Source organism: Sciurus vulgaris, assembly GCF_902686455.1.
Source record: "Sciurus vulgaris genome assembly, chromosome: 2".
In the NCBI taxonomy this organism is placed as follows: Eukaryota; Metazoa; Chordata; class Mammalia; order Rodentia; family Sciuridae; genus Sciurus; species Sciurus vulgaris.
In genome coordinates this window covers 122,644,419-122,667,117 of record NC_136462.1, presented here as the reverse complement: position 1 = coordinate 122,667,117, position 22,699 = coordinate 122,644,419, and the positions used below count along the sequence as shown (strand labels likewise).

Here is a 22,699-nt window from a genome sequence, read left to right as displayed (position 1 = left end):
ACCTCATAGAAAAAGATACCCATAGACTAAAGGTGAAAGGATGGGGAAAAACATACCATGCACATGGACTCAGCAAAAAAGCTGGAGTATCCATCCTCATTTCGATAATGTGGACTTCAAGCCAAAGTTAGTCAGAAGGGATAAAGAAGGTCATTTCATACTGCTTAAGGGAAGCATAAATCAGCAAGATATAACAATCATAAACATCTATGCCCCAAACAGTGGCTCATCTATGTATGTCAAACAAATCCTTCTCAATTTCAGAAACCAAATAGACCACAACACAATAATACTAGGTGATTTTAACACGCCGCTCTCACCACTGGACAGATCTTCCAGACAAAAAATTGAACAAAGAAACCATAGATCTCAACAACACAATCAATAATTTAGACTTAACGGACATTTATAGAATATACCATCCAACCAAGAGTGAATACACTTTCTTCTCAGCAGCACATGGATCCTTCTCTAAAATAGACCATATATTATGCCACAAAGCTAATGTTAGCAAATACAAGAAGATAGAGACACTAGCATGTATTCTATCAGATCATAATGGATTGAAGTTAGAAATAAATGAAAGAGTAAAACACAGAAACTATTCCAACATCTGGAGATTAAACAATATGCTATTATATGATGAATGGATAACAGAAGATATTAGGAAGGAAATTAAAAAATTCTTAGAGGTAATGAGAACAAAGAAACATCATATCAAAATCTCTGGGACACTATGAAAGCAGTACTTAGAGGGAAATTTATTTCATGGAGCGCATTTAATAAAAGAAGTAAAACTCAACAAATAAACAACCTAACACTACAGCTCAAAGCCCTAGAAAAAGAAGAACAGAACAGCACCAAAAGTAGTAGAAGACAGGAAATTGTTAAACTCAGAGCTGAAATCAATGAAATTGAAACAAAAGAAACAATACAAAAAATTGACAAAATAAATAGTTGGTTCTTCGAAAAAAATAAACAAAATTGATAAACCTTTAGCCACACTAACAAAGAGAAGACGAGAGAAAACCCAAATCACTAAAATTCGGAATGAACAAGGAAATATCACAACAGACAGGATGGAAATACAAAACATAATTAGAAGCTATTTTGAAAATCTATACTCCAACAAAATAGAAAATTTCGAAGACATCAACAGGTTTCTAGAGACATATGAATTGCCTAAACTGAATGAGGAGGACATAAACAATTTAAATAGACCAATTTCAAGTACTGAAATAGAAATAAGTCATCAAAAGCCTACCAACAAAGAAAAGTCCGGGACCAGATGGGTTCTCAGCCGAGTTCTACAAAACCTTTAAGGAAGAGCTCATTCCATACTTCTCAAAGTATTCCATAAAATAGAAGAGGAGGGAATCCTCCCAAACTCATTCTATGAAGCCATATCACACTGATACCTAAACCAGACAGAGACTCATCAAGGAAAGAAATTTCAGACCAATATCCTAATGAACATCGACGCAAAAATTCTCAACAAAATTTTAGCAAATCGCATACAAAAACATATTAAAAAGATAGTGCACCATGATCAAGTGGGTTTCATCCCAGGGATGCAAGGTTGGTTCAACATCAGGAAATCAATAAACGTAATTCACCATATTAACAGACTTAAAGTCAAGAATCACATGATTATTTCAATAGATGCAGAAAAAGCATTTGATAAAATACAGCACCCCTTCATGCTCAAAACACTAGAAAAAATAGGGATAGTGGGAACATTCCTTAACATTGTAAAGGCCATTTATGCTAAGCCCATGGCTAATATCATTCTAAATGGTGAAAAACTGAAAGCATTCCCCCTAAAAACTGGAACAAGGCAGGGATGCCCTCTTTCACCACTTCTATTCAACATCGTTCTTGAGACTCTGGCCAGAGCAATTAGACAAACCAAAGAAATTAAAGGGATACGAATTGGAAAAGAAGAACTCAAACTATCCCTGTTCGCTGATGACATGATTATATATTTAGAGGAACCTGGAAATTCCACCAGAAAACTCTTAGAACTCATAAGTGATTTCAGTAAAGTAGCAGGTTACAAGATCAATGCCCATAAATCCAACGCATTTTTATACATAAGTGATGAATCTTCAGAAAGAGAAATTAGGAAAACTACCCCATTCACAATAGCCTCGAAAAAAATAAAATACTTGGGAATCAATCTCACAAAAGAGGTGAAAGACCTCTACAATGAGAACTATACAACACTAAAGAAAGAAATTAAAGAACACCTTAGAAGATGGAAAGATCTTCCATGTTCTTGGATAGGAAGAATTAATATTGTCAAAATGGCCATACTACCTAAAGTGCTATACAAATTCATTGCAATTCCAATTAAAATCCCAATTGTGTACCTTACAGAAATAGAGCAAGCAATTATGAAATTCATCTGGAAGAATAAGAAACCCAGAATAGCTAAAGCAATTCTTAGCAGGAAGAGTGAAACAGGGGGTATTGCAATACCAGATCTTCAACTCTACTACAAAGCAATAGTAACAAAAACGGCATGGTATTGGTACCAAAATAGAAAGGTAGATCAATGGTACAGAATAGAGGACACGGACACAAACCCAAATAAATTACAATTTCTCATACTAGACAAAGGGGCCAAAAATATGCAATGGAGAAAAGATAGCCTCTTCAACAAATGGTGCTGGGAGAATTGGAAATCCATATGCAACAGAATGAAACTAAACCCATATCTCTCACCATGCACGAAACTAAACTCAAAATGGATTAAGGACCTCGGAATCAGACCAGAGGACCCTGCAGATTATAGAAGAAAAAGTAGGTCCAAATCTTCACCTTGTTGGTCTAGGACCAGACTTCCTTAACAGGACTCCCATAGCACAAGAAATAAAAGCTAGAATCAACCACTGGGATAGATTCAAACTAAAAAGCTTTCTCTCAGCAAAGGAAACTATCAGCAATGCGAAGAAAGAGCCTACAGAGTGGGAGAATATCTTTGCCAATCATACTTCAGATAGAGCACTAATCTCCAGAATCTATAAAGAACTCAAAAAACTCTACTCCAAGATTCAAATAATCCAGTCAACAAATGGGCTAAGGAAATGAATAGACACTTCACAGAAGAAGATCTACAAGCAATCAACAAACATATGGAAAAATGTTCAACATCTCTAGTAATAAGAGAAATGCAAATCAAAACCACCCTAAGATTCCATCTCACCCCAATTAGAATGGCGATTATCAAGAATACGAGCAACAACAGGTGTTGGCGAGGATGTGTGGGAGAAAGGTACGATCATACATTGCTGGTGGGGCTGCAAATTAGTGCAGCCACTCTGGAAAGCAGTGTGGAGATTCCTTAGAAAACTTGGAATGGAACCACCATTTGACCCAACTATCCCACTCCTTGGCCTATACCCAAAGGACTTAAAATCTGCATACTACAGAGATACAGCCACATCAATGTTCATAGCTGCTCAATTCACAATAGCCAGACTGTGGAACCAACCTAGATGCCCTTCAATCGATGAGTGGATAAAGAAACTGTGGTATATATATACAATGGAATATTACTCAGCCATAAAGAATGATAAAATTATGACATTTGCAGGCAAATGGATGAAATTGGAGAATATCATGCTAAGTGAGATAGGCCGATCTCCAAAAGCCAAAGGACGAATGATATCGCTGATAAGTGGAGGATGACACATAATGGGGGGGAGGGAAGGGTTAGAGTTAGGGTTAGGGAGGGGGGCAAGTATGGAGGAAGGAACTACTGTATAGAGGGTAAAGAGGGGTGGGAGGGGTGGGGGGAAGGGAAAAAATAACAGAATGAATCAAACAACATTGCTCTATGTAAATTTATGATTACACAAATGGTATGCCTTTACGCCACGTACAAACAGAGAAACAACATGTATCCCATTTGTTTACAATAAAAAAAAAAATCTTTTTCTTTTATCTGTTCTTGATGTGCTGATTGTTTACACACACACACATTTTTCTCATTTCTAGCATTTTTTTTAACAATAGTTATTTTTCCTTGTCTTCTAAGAGTTAAGGTTTTGGGTTATTTTGCATTTATTACACTGTGGATTCCATAGTTAATATTTGCTCTTTACTTTAATGCCAGATCTACTCACACTTCTTTATTGTTTTGGCTGTTACCAATTGCTGACCCATCCATTCCTGTTTTCTGGTAGTATTGTAGATGTCATAGTAGGTACTAGGTATTTATTTAATAAGTATATTGTTTGCATTGGTTGTTGCTATTGTTTGTTTCCTTCTTTTCTATGAGGTGCTGAGAATCTACAAGGACACTACAAGTTTACAGGGTAGAGATTCTGCTGCTGAACTAAATTCAGCCAAAAGATAGCACACCTTGCTCCACAAACAAGTTAGCCACCCTCAAACTTCACCTATGCTTTAATAAAAACAATAGAAGAGACAAAAACCCCAAACTAATGACCAGGCCCTTGCAGTAGGAACAGAGCCTGGGAGGGAGGGGTGTGTTTCAGATCCCATTCATAGGCATCCACTCCTGTAGCGTGAACAAAGAGAATTAACACAAAGTCTTTGAATACCAACGCTATAAAGAGTCTCGTTCTCCATCACTTTATGACACTTTGGCAAGAGAAATCTGTGTCCTAAAAAAGGCCCACATGTAAGAGTAGGAGAGAAATTCTTCCAACAGATTTATAAAACCCAACACAGGAATATAAGAAATATGAAAAAAACAAGATACATGACGCCTCCTAGAGTTCATAATTCACCAGCAGCCGACTTCAAAAGATACTGAAGTGGATGAAATACCAGATAAACTATATGTTTGTTTGCAACAAGACTCAACTTACAGGCAAAGACAACCACAGACCAAAAGGTAAAGGATGAAAATTGATACGGTATACAATGGAGCCTAAAGCCTCTAAGAAATAGATACATTTTTCTAAGCACATGTGATCTGCCAAAATTGAATCAAGAGGACACAGAAAAACTAAACAAACCAATAACCAGCAGTGCATTAGAAGCAGTTTAAAAAAAAAAAAAAAACTTCCAGCAAAGAAAGCCCAAGACGAACTGAATTCTACCAGACCTTTAAAGAACAATGCCAATGCTCCTCACTTTATTCCATGAAATAGAAAGAGATGAAACAGTTCCCAAATTCATTTTATGAAGCCAGTGTCACATACCAAAACTAGATAAGGACATATCAAGGAAAGAAACTATACCTTTTTGATATTAGACATAAAAATTCTTAATAAAATATTAGCAATCATGTTCAACAACATACTAAGAAGATTATACATCATGATCAACTTGGTTTTATCCCAAGGTTGCAAGGATGTTTTAACATATGCAAATCAATAAATGTAATTCATCACATAAATAGAATTAAGGACAAAAATCACTTAATCATCTCAACAGATGCCGAGGAAAAAGCCTTTTACAAATTCAGCACCAAATGCAGCTTCATCATAAAAGCACTGAAGAAACTGGGGATAGAAGGAACATACCTCGGCATCATAAAAATTATATAACAAAACCCAAAGCCAACATCATAGTGAATGGGAAAAAACTGAAAACAGTTCCTTTAAACTCTGGAACAAGATAAGGATGTCTATGTTCACCACTTCTATTCATATATAGTACTAGAAATTCTAGACTGAGCAGTTAGGCAAGAGAAGGAAATAAAGGAATAAAAACACAGAAAGAAGTCGGATTATCACATTTTGCAGATGATATGATCCTATACTGAGATCCTCAAAGTTCCTCCAAAAGACCACTAGAGCTGATAAACAAATTTAGCAAAGTATCAGAACACAAAGTCAACATAGAAAAACAGTAGCTCTCCTATATACCTATAATGACTCTGTTGAGAAAGAAAGGGTACACCCAGAATAATTTGGGGAGGTTGCTATCTGTGTTGGGTGGTTTCATAATCAAATGCACTTGTCAAAACTCTCTTCACTAGAAAAGGGTGAATGCTAACTATATAAATCATACTTGTTTAAGTATTGTGATTTATAAGGGAAAAACTAATATAACATTAAAAGTATTTTATTTCAGAAGAAAATGGAGTACATTTTAAATATACTCTAGGAAAGAAGATATGAGGACTTGACATTCAATCCAAACTGGACCTTCCTGGTAAAAAAGCACAACACCCTGTTAACGTTGCAATAACTCAGGGGAGTATTGTCCCATGAGCCTTTCCTAAGGAATCTAATGGAGAACAAGCTTTAGACAAGCAAAATGACTAGATACATTTACATAAGGACTGGTAGTAAACATAAACTAGAAAAAATAGGGATAGTGGGAACATTCCTTAACATTGTAAAGGCCATTTATGCTAATCCCATGGTTAATATCATTCTAAATGGTGAAAAACTGAAAGCATTCCCCCTAAAAACTGGAACAAGGCAGGGATGCCCTCTTACACCACTTCTCTATTCAATATCGTCCTTGAAACTCTAGCCAGAGCAATTAGACAGACCAAAGAAATTAAAGGGATACGAATAGGAAAAGAAGAACTCAAACTATCCCTATTTGCTGATGATATGATTATATACTTAGAGGAACCAGTAAATTCCACCAGAAAACTTTTAGAACTTATAAGTGAATTCAGTAAAGTAGCGGGATATAAGATCAATGCACATAAATCTAATGCATTTTTATACATAAGTGATGAATCCTTGGAAAGAATAATCAGGAAAACTACCCCATTCACAATAGCCTCGAAAAAAATAAAATACTTGGGAATCAATCTCACAAAAGAGGTGAAAGACCTCTACAATGAGAACTACAGTACACTAAAGAAAGGAATTAAAGAAAACCTTAGAAGATGGAAAGATCTCCCATGTTCTTGGATAGGCAGAATTATATTGTCAAAATGGCCATACTACCTAAAGTGCTATACAAATTCAATGCAATTCCAATTAAAATCCCAATGACATACATTACAGAAATAGAGCAAGCAATTATGAAATTCATCTGGAAGAATAAGAAACCCAGAATAGCTAAAGCAATCCTTAGCAGGAAGAGTGAAACAGGGGGTATAGCAATACCAGATCTTCAACTCTACTACAAAGGAACAGTAATAAAAACGGCATATTATTGGTACCAAAATAGAAAGGTAGATCAATGGTACAGAATAGAGGACACGGATACAAACCCAAATAAATACAATTTTCTCATACTAGACAAAGGGGCCAAAAACATGCAATGGAGAAAAGATAGCCTCTTCAACAAATGGTGCTGGGAGAATTGGAAATCCATATGCAACAGAATGAAACTAAACCCATATCTCTCACCATGCACGAAACTAAACTCAAAATGGATTAAGGACCTTGGATCAAGACCAGAGACCCTGCAAAATATAGACGAAAAAGTGGGTTCCAGATCTTCACATGTCGGCTAGGACCAGACTTCTCCTCAACAGGACTCCCATAGCACAAGAAATAAAAGCAAGAATCAATACTGGGATAGATTCAAACTAAAAAAGCTTTCTCTCAGCAAAGGAATCTATCACAATGCGAAGAAAGAGCCTACAGAGTGGGAAAAAATCTTTGCCAATCATACTCAGATAGAGCACTAATCTCCAGAATCTATAAAGAACTCAAAAAACTCTACACAAGAAGGCAAATAATCCAGTCGACAAATGGTCTAAGGAAATGAATAAGACACTTCACAGAAGAAGATCTACAAGCAATCAACAATCATATGGAAAAAGTTCACCATCTTAGTAATAAGAGAAATGCAATCAAAACTACACTAAGATTCCATCTCACCCCAATTAGAATGGCAATTATCAGAATACAAACAACAACAGGTGTTGGAGAGGATGTGGGGAAAAAGGTACACTCATACATTGCTGGTGGGGTTGCAAATTAGTGCAGCCACTCTGGAAAGCAGTGTGGAGATTCCTTAGAAAACTTGGAAGGGAACCATCATTTGACCCAGCTATCCCACTCCTCGGCCTATACCCAAAGGACTTAAAATCAGCATACTACAGAGATGCAGCCACATCAATGTTCATAGCTGCTCAATTCACAATAGCCAGATTGTGGAACCAACCTAGATGTCCTTCAATTGATGAATGGATAAGGAAACTGTGGTATATATATACAATGGAATATTACTCAGCCATAAAGAATGGTAAAATTATGGCATTTGCAGGCAAATGGATGAAAGTGGAGAATATCATGCTAAGTGATAAGCCAATCTCAAAAAACCAAAGGTCGAATGATATCGCTAATAAGTGGATGAGGACACATAAAGGGGGAAGGGAGGGGTTAGTGTTAGGGTTAGAGTTAGGGTTAGGGACGGGGGCAAGAATGGAGGAAGGAAGGACTGTATAGAGGGAAAAGAGGGGTGGGAAGGGTGGGGGAAAGGGAAAAAATAGCAGAATGAATCAAACAACATTACCCTATGTAAACTTATGATAACACAAATGGTATGCCTTTACACCATGTACAAACAGAAACAACATGTATCCCATTTGTTTACAATAAAAAAAAAATCTATCTGAAAAAATTTTTAAACTGCAATTAAAATAGCACTTGAAGAGTAAAATAGTTAAGAATAAATGTAACCAAAGGACTAAATGACCTGTACACTAAAAACTAAAACATTAATGAAAAGAACTGAAGATGCAAATAAATGGATATCAACTGCATGTTCATGAGCCAGAAGTGTTAACATTGCTAAAATGTTACACTATCTAAAGCAATATCCACATTCAAAACAATCCTTTATCAAAATTCCACTGACACTTTTCACAGAAATAGAAAAAAAACAATGCTAAGGTAAGTATGGAACCACAAAAGACCAATAGCCCAAAGAAAGCCTAAAAAGAAACACAAAGTTCAGGCATCATACTTCCTGTCTCGAATTATATTACAAAGTTATAGTAATCAAAAGAGGTACTGGCATAAAACAGACACATAAATCAATGAAAGAGAACATAAGAGTCCAGAAATAAACCAAAGACTATCCAAATAAATATTATGCATTATAAATTATTGTGCAAAAAAATTACTTTTGACAAGGCCACCAAGACAAATATAGATAGCATCTTCAATAAATGGCATTTTAAAAAACTGAATAGCCATATGCAAAAGAATAAAACTGAAACCTTGTCGTACACCACAAAGATCAACTTAAAATGGATTAAAGACCTCAATGCAAGATGTGAAACTGTAAAACTCCTAGAAGAAAACAAAAATGGAAAGTTCCTTGATGCTGTCTTGGCAATGATTCTTTTTTGAATACCACACCGAATTCTCAAGCAACAAAAACAAAAATGAACAAAAGAAATTCATCAAACTAAAAATCTTCTGCATAGCAAAGGAAATATTCAACACAATGTAGAATAAGCCAGGTATGGTGGCACAAACCTGTAATCCCAGCTACTCAGGAGGCTGAGGCAGGAGGATTTCAAAATCCAGATCAGCAACACCCTGCCAATCTCAAAAAAAAAGGGCTGGGATGGAACTCAGTGATACAGTAGTTACCACCACGTGCAAGACCCTGTGATCAATCCCCAGTATCCCCCGCAAAAAATTAAAATTATGGTAGTTACCCCACAGGCAGAGGAGGGCAAACTGTGGGTCAAAGTGTACAAACTTCCAAATGAGTATAATGAAAAGTCTAGTGATCTAATTTTACAAGCATGAGGACTATTATTAATACTAATGTATTATACATTGAAAATTAGCTAAGAGTAGATTTTCATGCTATTATCACACACATACAGACTAAGATAACAAAGTGAGGTTATGAATATATTAATTTGCTTAGCTGGAGTCATCATTTCATTCTGTAAGTTCACATCAAAACATGTGCCTTCCTCTCCATTTTGCTGTAAACTTAAAACTGCTCTTAAAATTTTATTTTTAAAAAAAGATGAAGAAGGAAGAAAAAGAAACATGTTTGGAAAAATGAATAAAATTTTACCAACTTTTTTTAATTTATTTTTATTGTAAACAAATGGGATACATGTTGTTTCTGTTTGTACATGGAGTAACAGCATACCATTTGCATAATCATACATTTACATAGGGTAATGTTATTTGATTCATTCCATTATTTTTTCCTTCCCCCCACCCCTCCCACCTCTCTTTTTCCTCTATACAGTCCCTCCTTCCTCCATTCTCGCCCCCCCTCCCACCCCCTATTATGTGTCATCATCCACATATCAGTGAGATCATTCATCTTTTGGATTTTTGAGATTGGCTTATCTCACTTAACATGATATTCTCCACTTTCATCCATTTGCCTGCAAATGCCATAATTTTATTATTCTTTATAGCTGAGTAATATTCAATTGTATATATATACCACAGTTTCTTTATCCACTCATCAATTGAAGGACATCTAGGTTGGTTCCACAGTCTGGCTATTGTGAATTGAGAAGCTATGAACATTGATGTGGCTGTATCTCTGTAGTATGCTGATTTTAAGTCCTTTGGGTATAGGCCGAGGAGTGGGATAGCTGGGTCAAATGGTGGTTCCATTCCAAGTTTTCTAAGGAATCTCCATACTGTTTTCCAAAGTGGCTGCACTAATTTGCAGCCCCACCAGCAATGTATGAGTGTACCTTTTTCCCCACATCCTCTCCAACACCTATTGTTGCTTGTATTCTTGATAATAGCCATTCTAATTGGGGTGAGATTGATTTATGGATGTTAAACCATCCTTGCATTCCAGGGATGAACCCCACTTGATCGTGGTGCACAATTTTCTTAATATGTTCTTGGATACGGTTTGCCAATATTTTGTTAAGGATCTTTGCATCTATATTCATCAAGGATATTGATCTAAAATTTTCTTTCCTTGATGTGTCTTCTCCTGGTTTGGGTATGAGGGTGATATTAGCTTCATAGAATGAGTTTGGTAGGGTACCCTCCTTTTCTATTTCCTGGAATACTTTGAGAAGTATTGGAATGAGTTCTTCTTTGAAGGTCTTGTAGAACTCGGCTGAGAATCCGTCTGGTCCTGGGCTTTTCTTGGATGGTAGGTTTTTAATGGCTTCTTCTATTTCATTGCTTGATATTGATCTGTTTAAATTGTGTATGTCCTCCTGGTTTAGCTTGGGAGGAGCATATGTCTCTAGAAATTTGTCAATGTCTTCGGTAGATTCTATTTTGTTGGAATACTGAATTTCAAAGTAAGTTCTGTATCTCAGTGGTGTCTGTCATGATATTTCCTTTTGCATCATGTATTTTAGTAATTTGAGTCTTCTCTCTCCTTCTCTTTGTTAGTGTGTCTAAGGGTTTGTCTATTTTGCTTACTTTCTCAAAGAACCAACTTTTTGTTTTGTCAATTTTTTGAATTGTTTCTTTTGTTTCATTTTCATTGATTTCAGCTCTGATTTTAATTATTTCCTGTCTTCTACTACTTTTGCTGTTATTCTGTTCTTCTTTTTCTAGGGCTTTGAGCTGTAATGTTAGGTCATTTAGTTGTTGACTTTTCATTCTTTTCTGGAATGTGCTCCATGCAATGAATTTTCCTCTTAGTACCGCTTTCATAGTGTCCCAGAGATTTTGATATGTTGTATCATCGTTCACATTGACCTCTAAGAATTTTTTTATCTCCTCCCTGATGTTTTTTGCCAACATTTTTAATGCAGCTGATAAAAAGCTAAACATGTCAAAGGCAACTCTGCATGGTTTAAAGCCAGTATTCTTTGTAATATGATGGGCTATTTGCCTTCTGTTATCAAATGCAAAATTTACACAGAAACTAAGTTTCCAGAGAAACTTTAAATTGGCTAGATCTGACACTGAATCACATTGAAATCAGTTTAAACAAACACATGATCTGTGCCCACTGTATACATTCATGATAATTACCAATCATGTGCTCTAATTTTCTTTAGATAATCTAAAATTATATTACTATGACAATATATTCTGTACACTCAGCAGAAAAAAAAATAGCACGAATTAGTTATGTATCTAAATGGCAGTTTAAATTTTATTTTAATTTTTTTAATTTTTTTTTATTTTTACAGACTGCATTTTGATTCAAAAGTACAGGCCAGTGACATCTACTCCTTTGCTCGGAAAAAACTAATACTGAGTGTTACTGTTTGTAAGTACTGGTACATCGACAAAGTTGTCACTTAAGTGCATAAGATAAAGAAATTTAAACTGTGTTCCCTTTACCATCTCATGCCATTCTTACCTTAGTCATAAACACATACAAGTTTCATTTATTTAAAAGAATCATCCAACAGTCTCAGAAAATGACCATCAGAAAATGCCAACCATCTATAAATGTTATCACTTTTATAATAAATGCATTACCTTTCCACAGCTAAGTCTTAGGTTAACATTGTGGTATCAATAGCAAAGACGTCAAATTTTTAAATACTCTATACAGAGGCCCAAGACTATTATACATGTATGCAAGTTATTCACAAATAAAATTTAGTACCCACCCTTACTAGTCATAAAGTTACAGTCTACTTTAAAAGACTTCTGAACAAAGAATTTTTGTTTATTTCCTTTCAAACTTAATCCTTGATGCCAAATCACTGGTAATAAAAATCTTCTACATCAGGAAAGGACAATTAAAAAATTTAGTTGGTTTCCTTTTCTCAATTCTACTAATGTAATTCAAATTGTTTAATTAAATTCGTTCAATTTAAACCACCTACATTAGGACATAGAAAGACTTATTTTGGAACAACTTATTTTGAAGGTTTTCTACTGATTTCCCTCTGCTTAAAACAAACAAAAAAAACTCTACAGGGGCAAAAATATAAGCTGCTGTATTTCTGATACTAGCTGGCACAAAGTACATATGGTGGCTTGAACAGCCTATTTAAGGAATGTTTAGCTCAACTTATCAAAAATGATCAGAGTGATACCAAGCAGCTGTAACCTGAGACATGTTTTAACGAACAAGGGAATACAAAACAAGACAAGCAACTGGAATAACCTCACAGTCACTGATGCACATCTTTCTTTCTTTCTCCCCAAAGCTATGAAGCCCCATTTTGTCAAGCAGGATGAAACAGAACAAAAGTGGCTCTGAAAGTAATGTTATAAAGGCATTCAGATAACTACATATAGATGTACAGCTATCATTACCGAATTAATTCTACCAATTGGCTGCAATGGATTCGATTGGTTTGTGTAATGAATTCTAGTTCTGGTGCAGAGAGTCGGATGGTTGGCGCCATTCCTTTGTCCTCCTGACACATAATACTAGTGCACAGGCTCTTGGCCGCAGCACATAAATACGGCCCTCCACTCAGCTATAGAATGCACACAGTGATGTACCCCTGTGGTAATGAAGGGATGGAAACATGATTCATATGAGAAAAATAATGACAAAAAGGGAATGTTTATAAAAAAAAAAGAACTCTACAAAAAATAGACACAAATTTTTAAAAGTACTATTGGGCTGGAATTATAGCTCAGGCGGTAGGGGCACTTGCCTAGCATGTGTGAGGCACTAGGTTCTACTCTCAGCAGCGTCGCATGGTAAATAATAAAATAAAGGTCCATCAACAACTAAAAAAAAAAAATTTTAATAAAAATAAAAGTAGTATTTTTAAAGAACTTTGTCTTTTAAAAGGTATTATTGAAATAAACAGTTCAAAAAAGGAAATCATCTGAAAAGAAAAATGGCAAAGGAAACCATTTTCAAAACCATGTCATCTTCCATCCTCATCACTCATTCTTTAAAAACATCTGTCCTTAATTTTCAATATACCTGGGGAATTTTCAATATACATGGGGAAAGAATACATATATATCCACCACCTCAAAAAAATTTGTAAATGAAAATTTGCTAACTGAAATCATTTTCTCATAATTTAATCCTAACCAGTACTTCCAAGGGTAAATAAAATTTGCAGAAGGTAGTTAATACAAATATTTTATTACAATTACCAACTAATTTTTATTTCAACTCATTTGCAAGTTGCCTTCCTACATGTTTTTTCCTCTTGTGTAACTTTCTACTGCTATGATTTGGATATGATTTCAGTGTGCCCTCCCAAAGACTTGTGTGTAAAAGGCTGGATCCCTAGGTTGGTAATACTGGGAGGTGGTGGAAGGTTAAGAGGTAGGGCCTAGTGGAAGTCCTTAGGTCAATTACAGCATGCCCTCAGAAGGGTCAGAGGAAGATAGTCCCTCTCTGGTTTCCAGTTTCAAGATGTGATTCCTTCCTGACACACACACTCCTACCACATGATATGATACAGCAAAGAAGGCCCACAACCAAGCTGAACTGATGCCAGGGTCATGCCCTTGCATCTCTCTGAGTTCAATAAACCCCTTTTCTTTATAAATTATAATCTGCCTGCCTTGGATATTTTGTATTGATAACAAAACACTAAAACATCCACTAAGAAAAATCAGACTTAATGCGACTAAGAATGAATAGAAAAAGATGATAAGTTATGAAGCTGAAAACCAACATACTGCAATTCAAATTCCCCACAGATGCCTGCACAGTTACCCCCAAACAACTGTTTAAGACATTTTTTTTTTGGCCTGGAATATTCTCCCAATATGAAATTAAGTGTGCAGACACAGGTTGAAGGATCCTCAGACTTCATCTACACCAACTTGCCCATTTATGGAAAGAAAGTTTTTCCCACAGTCACACAACTAGATTAGAGGAAACACTGGAAGGACTTCTATTCCATGAGATCTCCTATTCTCCCTTCATGGGCCAGCACAAATACACACACACACAGAAACACACAAACACACACACAAATTTATGAGCCTATAAGGCAGAAGTCACCTCTCTTTTAAGCATTATCAAGTGTAATAACTAATATTAATACATATTAAAAATTCAAAAGTACCATACAAATAAGTCATCTGCTTCAAAACATAGGTACTTACAGTAGTACAGCTGACTTTCTAAGTTACTGTTGAAGAAAATCAATGTGTTTTTTAAAATATCTTCATTGAGGTACCATGTATGGAGAAGCAAAATGTATTCAGTAAAATAAATACTGATTATCCTTTCTTCTCAGAAAATAAAAAGCTCAAATCATTTCAATAACCCAGAGAGGGGCTTGGGTTGTGGCTCAGTGGGTAGAGCGCTTGCCTGGCATTTGTGAAGCCCTGGGTTCAATCCTCAGCACCACATATATATTAATTAACTAATTATTTAATTGAAGGTCCACTGACAACTAAAATGTTTTTTTTAAAAACCCAGAGGAGTAATATATCAGAATTATACCCTTTGCTATTAGGTCTGCCTAGTGGTCTAATCAATAAGAAGACCTGTTTTCTATGTTGCAGTCATTATCTGATAAAATAATTATAATTTTAAATTAATAAAAATTTTAAAAATTAAAAAATTCTCAATAAAAGTATAAAGAACCCAATATAAAATCCACAGAAAAGGCACTATGAATATTCTCTCTTGAAAGTTCATATATAAATAAAAAAGAAAAACTTGCATTTAAATCAACATGTTTGACCTAAAGCATTTTTATTATAGTTATAAATTGCTGAGATTCATAAGGAACACACAGAACATTGTATGTTGTAATAAATATTCAGTAAGAAGTTGCTGAATAAAAGATAAGTCCATTTCAGCTCAAGTCCTTAGTTCTATCTTATTGTACAATTTCAGACTTGTCACTTACTTTTAGTTTCTCATCAATAAAATAAGAGAACTGGATTATATGATTTCTAAGAGGGGATTCACATCTCATAATTTATGGGTCTGTTTCACATTTGGCCCATTTTGGTTTCTATTACCACTTACATACATTTTTTTTCTTTTTTTCGTGACAAAGCTAAATAACAACATGTCTATTTCTACTTCTCTTGTTTCTAAATGTGAAGTCTTAAACATTTTCTAATTATAAGAAAGAAATAAGAGTTGTTCCTTTTATGGGAACTTCTCTAACTCCCAAGATTCTTGTAAAATTCATTCTTTTGATACTTCAAAGATCCAACTCTCTTAAATAATTTCATGATAAATCTTGTACAGAATGTTACCCTTCTGAGAACAAAGCTCATCTATGGAATCAGCATTAGTGTGGCCAGTAGGTTATTTAAGCATAAGTTTTATTATCCTATAACTATCAAAAAGCACCCATCTGAGGTAAATAATTTTAAAACAGAAACACCACTAGTTAAAAAAAAAAAAAGCATTGTGCCTACAGCTTAATAATGATAAATAATACATTAAAAATTAACTGCCAAGAAAAGGGTCTAGAAATATTCCCAAATATTTTGGGGTTCCCTTAAATTTTTATTAGAGTACCACAAACTAGGTTTAAGACTCAAGTATATGTTTTTATAACATCCAGAAATGTGTCAGAAACAAAAACAGCAGATGACATAGTCTTCACTAAAGATACTTTCAATTTTATTGAAAACACAAACTAAACTAAGCAATATACTAAATAATTCCAAAAAAAAGAGGAAAAAAGAAAAAGAAAACAGAAACAACCAAATAGTTCTATACCCCCCAAATGATTAAATTATAAGATTACTACTCATTAAGGAAGAATATCACAGAAATAATAAGAATCTTCAAGTAAATGTATTACTAAAGAAGCTGTCTTATTTGTACATGACTAGGAACTATATATCTGCAACCTTGCAAATTGTTCAATTTCATTATTATTTTATTGGGGGATAGCTAGTATATTTATAATTATACTTCTTAGTTCATAATATTTATAATTATACTTCTTAGTTGATAATATCTATATCACTTTAATGCAATTAATGACAATATAAAGAACTCAATCTCATAATCACCATTTACAGCACTTCAACTAAACTGAAAGAAGCTTCAGAGACATTAGTTTACACAAAAACTCAAAGGATAGCACAGATAAGCACTGTGGAGTTAATTATGATTTCTGATATTATTAGATTACCAATGACTTAGGAATGCAAGCTCAGTGATAGCACGTCTTCATCGATTACCTTTGTAAAGCATCACTTAAATCACTCTATTAAATACTAAAGAAAATAATGAGCAAAGAGAGAGGAATATGGTACAACTGCATAACACTGCAGCTAGATCTTACCTAAATTGTTTCATCCTCTTCTTGAAGAAGAAAATAAGTCTCTTGCCTAAGAACACAGGGTAGGATGTTTCTGGTAGGCAACCATTTTTGAAAATCTATCTCCCAAAGATTTCTACCTCTCTTTGTTCCCCAAGAATATCGATTCAAACTTCTTGATTTGCCCTCAGGTCACCAATAAATTCCTATGATATGGTCTTCAACCAAATATCAGAATTTAATTGTCACTTAATAAATATTATAGATCCCATGTTTACTTTTTTAATGTTTTTGCCTTGCTTTATTCAATTATCTTACTCAGGCTGTAGTCTGCACTGCAACTGAGCAGACTTAATAGGAATTGAGATCTATTATTGGAAGACACAAAATACTAGGCAAATAAGGGTTGGGCAAAACCTTCACAGATTTCTTGTATGGGCTTGTACCAGAACAGGATGCAAATACAGCAATCTCCAGACAGGGTGAAGCCATATGCACAGTTACACAGGAACTAAAAACCTGGCATGTTGCCACAATCAAGAATTATAACCAGATAACCAGCACTGCTAAAGGAAGCCTGGTTAAAAACAACAGAAGATAAAAGTAAATACATTTCTAATGAGTCTCATCACCTCCACAGGAGACAAATTGACTAAGTCTTTCCTGGGATGGTGATGTATCATAGCCCTTTCTAATGTTTCAGGGAGGAGGTTAAATTTTCAACTCTACATAATGATCATGAAGGGATAAAGATAAAACCATCAGGCTCCTTTCTCATCTATGTTAAGTGGAATACATATTGAACCAGGATCTGCAATTTATCTTTTTCTGGTCACATCTTTAAGAATTTGAGGAAAGTTATGGAAACTTTATTCAAAATGATATATATGATCAAAGTAATTTTGTAAAGCTTCTGGGTGATTCACACACAAAATTAATATATATGATCAAAATAATTTTGCAATACTTTTGGGTGATTCACACACACATGGGTTCAGGAATCCCAAGTTAAGAATCCCTACTCAAGTGGCTGAGTAAAAATACCCTATTTAAATTTTTTCTTCAGTTATTTTTTTCCTATAGCTGCATTTCAGAATGCTCTCTCTCTCTGTCCCTCAAGTACATATTCCATCAATATTAAGACAAAATACTTACACTTCAAAAACAATTGTCATCACATGCCGAAAAAGTGCATCTCTTAGAAATTCCAAACAATTGATTGCAAAAAGCAAGAAATTCAAATCAAAGAGTTTTCAGGAAACTGATATATGGCAGTTTCATCAGGAATTCAGTCATCTAATACCAATGTCAAGATACCCCAATGTTTAAGACAATAATATCCAAATTACATCTCTCTAGACTATCCAGAACTCATATCTAAGAATGAAGTGACTAGAAAGGCACATCTACAGAGGTATTCAAAATATGTATCAAATGAGATCAACAAAAAGAAGTAGTTGGCACCAAATTCACCCTCTAGTTACTATTCTTGAAACCAAACTGACTTGAATCCACTTCTCAACATTCTGTTTCCTCCTCTCTTCAGCTAACACACAGCTTCTAAGTGGTTGCTACTGAGATTACATCCAACAAAGTCTCAGGGCAGAGTTTATTTCATACTGTTTCATGATCCCAGTTCCCAAACAAGAGGCACTAAGTCCTGTTTTAATAAACAGTCCCCAGGTAGAATTCCAAAGTCTCCTAAATTATAGGAAATGCTAGAATTGGGGTTTAGATCCTGAGGCTCTCGATCTTCATCTGAAATGAATGAATAGACCAATTAACAATGATTAAACAAGCCTGGAAAAATCCATTAAGATCATAGAACAGAAAATTATAAAATCCAAAAGGATGAGTCTATTCTGGACTCATAACACCACAAAAAAAGAAAAAAAATCTTGCAGGATAGTAATATGATCACAACTGCACTTCAGAACAATTGTTGTCATTGGTAAGAACCATAAAAGGGGAAAAAACTAGAGGGGGACATACCCAAGAAGAAAAGAAAATAGTTTACCAGAGTAATAAGGGTCTTAAAGGATATTCACTGATACTAGGAAGAAGGGAGATGCTTGTGAATGCCCGGGGGAAGGGGGGAGGAATGAGTGCATAGGAACTTTGCTAATGACAAAGAAGAAAAACAAGATGGCTCAAAGAATGGTAGTTTCATCAAGAGAAATAAAAAAATTAGATGAAATACTTTTAAAGTAAAAGTATGGGAGTAGGACATAGTGCTACACACCTCAGGAGGATTATCAAGTTCAAAGCCAGCCTCACCAAGTTAGTGAGGCCCTAAGCAACTTAGCAAGACCCTATCACTAAATAAAATATAAAAAGGGGCTGAGACACATCAAAGTATCTGGCATGGAGCAAAACTATTAATCAGGAAGCAGAGAACACTAATTTTCTGTTTAGTATGTGTTATAAACAGAGTTTCTGAAACGATTCCACAAGATGGTCCTCCTAATCCTCAGAACCTGGGGATATAATGAGATAGCTCAATTATTCTATTATAAAATACAATAGATATGAAGCCAGGGAGATTTTCTTAATGTTCCTGACCCAATCACACATGTACTTAAAAGAAGAGAGGTTTCTCTAGCTGATGGTAGGAAGGTCAGGAAAATGTCAGAGTTACCCCCATTTGTTTATAATTAAAAAAAAAAAAAGTTATTTGAAAAATAAGAAGGATTTTACATACTATTGTTTTGAATTTGTAGAGGGTCGCATAAGAAAAGTAATGCAAGAACCCTCCAGGAGCAAAGTCCATGCTTTCAAAGCCCAGAATTAAGAGCTGAGAATCGAAACTGAACCTCATGCCTGCAGCTGCAGGGATCTGGATTCTTCCTCCAACCTCAATGAGCCTGGAAGTGGATTCTTGACCAGAACCACCAGATAAGAACTCAGTAGGCCAATGCCTTGATTTCAGCCTTGTGAGACCCTAAGCACAAAACCCAGCTGAACCACACAGTACCTTTGACCTACAGATCTGTAAAATATTTAAAATATGCTGTTTTAAGCTGCTAAAAGGCAGGTGGGGTTGAGGATGTGGCTCAGTGGTTAAGGGCTCCTGGGTTGAATCCCCAATACCAAAAAAAAAAAAAAAAAAAAAAAAAAGAAAGAAAGAAATGAAAGTATGGTATGATGCCTATTCTTAGAAATAATTAGGTTACCATAATTTGGAACTTAGTCCAGATAATTAAGTTTGATTAATTTCAGTAGTATTGTGACCTGACAATTTTAGTCTCAAGTGATGCACAAAAGAAAATATATATATATATATATATATATATATTTGTTGTTGTTGTTGTTCTGTTGACAACAGTGTATATGAGAACCAGCCATAAGGAACAAAGAGTTGTCCACCAGCAGAACATCAATTAAATGTCATGTTAGACTAAAACATGGCAGCTCATTCATCTCTACAACTTAAAGACTCATAAAACAGTATTTTGGAAAATGTTATATACATAGGAGAAATTAATTCTTTAACCAAGTAAACAGCAAAATTTTATTATAGACCCACAAGGCATGAAATGGAGTAGAGAATAAGAAGTGAGAATTAGTCTAGAAAGAACAGCTATAGATACAGATAGAAAAGATACCTATTAATATGAGACAATGATTAAGGTAATCAAAGCATATAAACACACAGGTGAGCTCTTAGTCTGCTATCCCTGTGGTGAATCTCATTTTATCTTAAACAAATTTTAATACTGAGGTAAGGTATAGCAGGCAAATCAAACAACAATAACAAAACAAACTCAAATAAAACCGGAGGGGTTGGGGTTGTGGCTCAGTGACAGAGTGCTTGCCTAGCATGTGTGAGGCACTGAGTTCAATCCTCAGCACCACATAAATAAATAAAAGTATAAAAAAAAACATTTAAAATGGAATTCACAATGAAAAATACTATAGAACAAAAGGGTCTTTTTTAAAATTTTTTTTAGTTGTAGATGGACACATGGATACCTTTATTATTTATTTTTATATGGTGCTGAGGATTGAACCCAGTGCCTCATATGTGCTGGGCAAGTGCTCTACCACTGAGCTACAACACCAGTCTAAAAGGACCATTTTTAATGCTGATAAAATATTAAACTCACAAAAAAAACTCATATAATCCTTTATGTAACTAATGACAAGGCAGCAAAATGTATAGGTAAAAAAGTTCTTTAAAATTCAAAAAGATTGAAACTGCAGTAGTATCAAAGATTTTAAAATATCTGACAGATATTTTAAAGTGTCTGACAGATCAAAGGAAGTAAAAAAACTAGTTAGTATTGGGAGAACCTAAATAACTTTAAAATATAAATATAAATCTATCACTTTCTATCTACAAGGAATCTACAGTATCCACTTCTTCCATATATACAAGGAATATTTATAAACAGTACTTTTCTACTTTCTTCCTATCTAACAGGCTTCTCCTATAGTCATTTTCTTCTCCATGAGCCTAGGTTATACGTCCTTTATTCCAACTACTTTTTTACCCATTCTCAACTACTTTACTCCACTAAAATTCCAATTCATCTGCCTGAAGAAACCCACCACCTTTGTGCCTTTTTTCCTAAGCATCACTAGCAGGAGAGGGGAAATCACGTAACTGTGAAGAATGGAGCCACTGCGAATGTATATAGTCTCATGTGTGTGCCATCTTCGTACAGCCATCCAACACATGTTTACTGAGCATCTACTAGATTCCAGTGCCAGTACTAAGTACTAATGACAGGAGAAACAAGACAGTGTGGATTCTGTACTTACAGAGCTATCTTGCAACAGACATATATTGAGCTAAAAACGTAATCATTTAGTTTCAATTGTGGTATGTGCTTCTAAAGAGAAGTACATGTTGTAAGAGCAATACTATAGTCTGAAACATCAGTATAGGCTCTCCTGAGGAAGTGACACTTAAACTGAAATCTAAATTATGAACAAAAGTTAAGAGGGATGAGGGAGGTGAGGAGGTGCTGCATCAGTTAAGAAAGGATGAGTGAACTGGGCAGAAAAACTGAAATATGGAAAGGCCTAGAGGCATGCAAGCATACAGTATGTTTGAGTAACTGAAAGACTGATTTAAATTAGGCAGAAAGGAGAAGAAGAAAGCAGTGTGAAATGAGATACTCATGGATTAAGTCACTCAAGATCTGAAGGTCAAGTAAAGGACTTTGTTGCGAAAAAGAAACCTTTGAAGATCTATAATCAGAGGAGTAAGAGTCATGTTCACCTTTAAGTATCATTCAGCATACAGTGTGGAAAGTGGATATGAAGAAGGCAGAGTGTCCTACGCAGTTGTAATCCAAGCATTTTATCATGGCTCTTTGGACTAAGATGGCAGCAGTGGAGAATTAGAGAAGGGAATAAATTGCAAAGATTTAGAAGGCAACTGTGAAATAAATTAGTTCACTGGACAATAGTTTCCTGAGGGTAAGGGAGAAAACAAAGACATCTCCCAGGTTTCAAGAATGAATACCTGAGTGGAGACAGAATCTGCCATTTAGGAAGGAGAAACACATCTCCAGGTTTATGATGAGAATAAGAGATTTAAACCTAGTTTTATATATGCCAGTTTAAAATGTTGGAAGATATCCAAGTGAAGAAGTCAACTAGGGAAGGTGGACATAAAGGTCTGAGAATCAGAAGTGAGGTAAGGATAGGATAGGGTTATAAATTTAAGAACAAGCAAAGGAATGGTAAACTAAGCCA

At 35.0% G+C, this 22,699-nt stretch overlaps 1 protein-coding gene across 6 annotated transcripts in view; it reads right to left on the bottom strand.

The window, feature by feature from the left end:
- Positions 1-22,699, bottom strand: part of SCAPER (S-phase cyclin A associated protein in the ER) — a 470,315-nt gene that overhangs the window by 390,253 nt on the left and 57,363 nt on the right. Inside the window, exon 1 of one of the 6 annotated variants that reach the window (XM_079128862.1) lies at positions 9,384-9,406. The exons of the other annotated variants lie outside the window; for them this stretch is intronic. The gene's annotated coding sequence lies outside the window, so the exon portion shown is untranslated. Of the gene's footprint in view, positions 1-9,383; positions 9,407-22,699 lie in introns of those variants that run through there. 6 annotated transcript variants of the gene reach the window in all.